This window comes from Papaver somniferum, unplaced genomic scaffold (assembly GCF_003573695.1).
Source record: "Papaver somniferum cultivar HN1 unplaced genomic scaffold, ASM357369v1 unplaced-scaffold_57, whole genome shotgun sequence".
NCBI lineage: Eukaryota > Viridiplantae > Streptophyta > Magnoliopsida > Ranunculales > Papaveraceae > Papaver > Papaver somniferum.
The window spans coordinates 236,659-239,662 of NW_020648415.1; positions in this window are offsets into that span (position 1 = coordinate 236,659).

Consider the following 3,004-nt stretch of genomic DNA (forward strand, 5'->3'; position numbering starts at 1 on the left):
TTTCTTACCCATTAATTTATTGCGGTTATTATAATGGTGGGTTTTGAATTTTTTTCAAGAGCTTTTTTCAAGTTAAGTTTTTAGTTATGTTGTTCAAGAAAGGTTTTTGCTCCTTTGAACTTTTGTACTGGATTTGCCGCTTCCTGCGCTTTATGATCCTTAGGACCACTCCACTCGTTGCCAATTGGTTTTGAGTTGGATGCTCACATTCTAATATGGTATTAGAGTAGACTATTCTATTTGTGTCGAGTCATTTGACCGCACCTTTAATTCACGTCACCTGATTTATAATCCACGTGTTAGACCCAACGAGGCTACACGTGAGGGGGCGTGTTGAGATTATTATTCCCACATTGTCTGGGTTTGTCTAAGATCATGTGGTTTATAATCCTTAAGGCCACTCCACTCATTGCCAATTGGTTTCGAGTTGGATGCCCATATTCTAACAAGAAAGATGAAATTTATTTGTAATCGATGGAGTTAATGATAGACTCTCTTATCAAGAGAATGACCAAAAATGAGTCCAGAGTCTTTATGAAGAACCTTCAAATCCCCATTGAAAAAGCGGGGGTCTAACAACACCACCCAATATTTCGCTTAGCAATCTGTATGGACTAACTCCGAAATACTTTGCTATAAAATCAACTAGACAATCAGACTCAATCTAGATAAAAGTATCTCAAGGAGTTGATATCTCTCTCTTGATTTGATTTTTACTCAAGATAAAAACAATAGCGAGTCTTTATCAAATACAAGGAATAACTTGGACGGTACCAAAGACCAATGTCCAAGGATCAATCAATATCAATCAACAACCGAAGGTCGGATTTCCAATTGATGATCACGAGCGCACAACCTATATTATTTCAATTATATAACAAATATCATGCGGAAAAGAAATAACACAGACACCAAAATTTTTGTTAACGAGGAAACTGCAAATGCAGAAAAACCCCTGGACCTAGTCCAGATTGAATACACACTGTATTAAGCCTCTACAGACACTAGCCTACTCCAAGCTAACTTCAGACTGGACTATATTGAACCCCAATCAATCTCCCACTAATTCAAGGTACAGTTGTACTCCTACGCCTCTGATCCCATCAGGATACTGCGCACTTGATTCCCTTAGCTGATCTCACCCACAACCAAGAGTTGCTGCAACCCAAAATCGCAGACTTGATAATAAACAAATCTGTCTCACACAGAAAAGTCTATCAAAGGATAAATCTGTCTCCCACAAAAAACCGTAGGTTTTTGTTCCGTCTTAAGATATGAAATCAAGGTTAACATGAACTAATTGATAATCCGATCTTATATTACCGAAGAACAACCTAGATTAATCAATCACCTCAAAACGATCTTTCTTGACTACACAAGCAGATGTTGAGGAATCACAAACAGTGAGACGAAGATGTTTGTGACTTCTTTATCTTGCCTATCGGATAACTCTCACTATCTCAAGTCAATGAATAGATTGTACTCGTATGATAGAAGATGCAAGATCAGATCACACAACTACGATAAAAGTAGTATCGGTCTGCCTTCACAATCCCAATGAAGTCTTTAAGTTGTTAACCTGGTTTTAGAGAAGAAAACCAAAGGTTAGAGGAGAATCGACTCTAGCGAGAGCACTAGTATCACACAGACGTGTGTGGATTAGTTTTGCCCAATGCTAGATGTCTCCTATATATAGTGTTCAAATCAGGGTTTTTCCTTAGTTACAAAGCAATCCATATTCACCGTTAGATGAAAACATGATTTAGATTCAAGCTAATATTTCTCAACCGTTAGATTGAAAACTTATCTTGTCACACACACTTGAGATATACGTTTACTGGGTTTGTGAAAACCATGCCCAAACGTGTACATGTATGTTGGTTCAACATAGTAACCCAAAAGGTTAACCATATGAGCATTTCATATTAACCTTGTTCTTCTTCACCATAACTAGTTCAATTGACTCAAATGAACTAATTAGAGAGTTGTTCAATTGCTATGAGATATTATGTAACTACAAAATACACAATTCAAACAAAGATGATTCGATTCGATTGAATCGGCTCATGAAATTTATAGCCACGGTTTGCATAAAGCATTCCTTAGTAATTTAAGTTTCATGTTCAGAGCACATTGTTAGATCATAACCCACTCAAGTACGCAAGCAAGTTCGCGGACTTAAGGAAACCACCAAATTTTTCCAAACTCAGCAGAAAATCTTGGCAATGAGACTTCCGCCAGTTCGCGGACTAGGTTCGCGGACTGAGTTCTCGGACCAAACACGCAAACGAGTTTTTTGGAAAATCCCAGCAGAAATTCTCGGCAAGAGAACTTCCATCAGTTCGCGGACTGAGTTCGCAAACTGAGTTCGCGAACTTGGCAAAGCCAATTCCTCCGGTTTCTCTCAATCAACAAAGTTCGCAAAATTCGGATTAAGGAATAGGAATTATTCACATATGTGTTACCACACAATGCTTATATCCATCATTGGTGATATTGACTGAAACTCTCATTCCAACCATTGGAACATTCTTAGAGGACGTTATATAGTTGTTACACTATTTCTCGTCAAAGCGATTTTCAAAGTGATTGAAACAATATGACTTTCGTCATTAGGTGAAGATAAACCCGATCAAAGCTAAACGCTTTACCAACACATGATTTCGAGATATAGATAGGCGAGATATAATGGGCTCGAAATATCAAATTTGTATGATCCAGTCTATATAGAATACTACTTTTGTCTCATATGAAGTAGGAGGTAGAAGAGATAGACTTTTGAGTGATAGATAAGTTCAAGTCTCCACATACCTTTTTGTTGATGAAGTTTCCCGGTTCCTTGTGTAGATCTTCGTCGTTGTATGATGAATCACCATGAAGTCCTTGAGCTCAACTACTCTTTTCTATCCTAGTCCGAGACTTAGCTATGTAGACTAGAAATCAAGACTTATAGTTTTGATCACTAACATTGACAAACATGCTTGAGATAGCAACGCATGCGAGG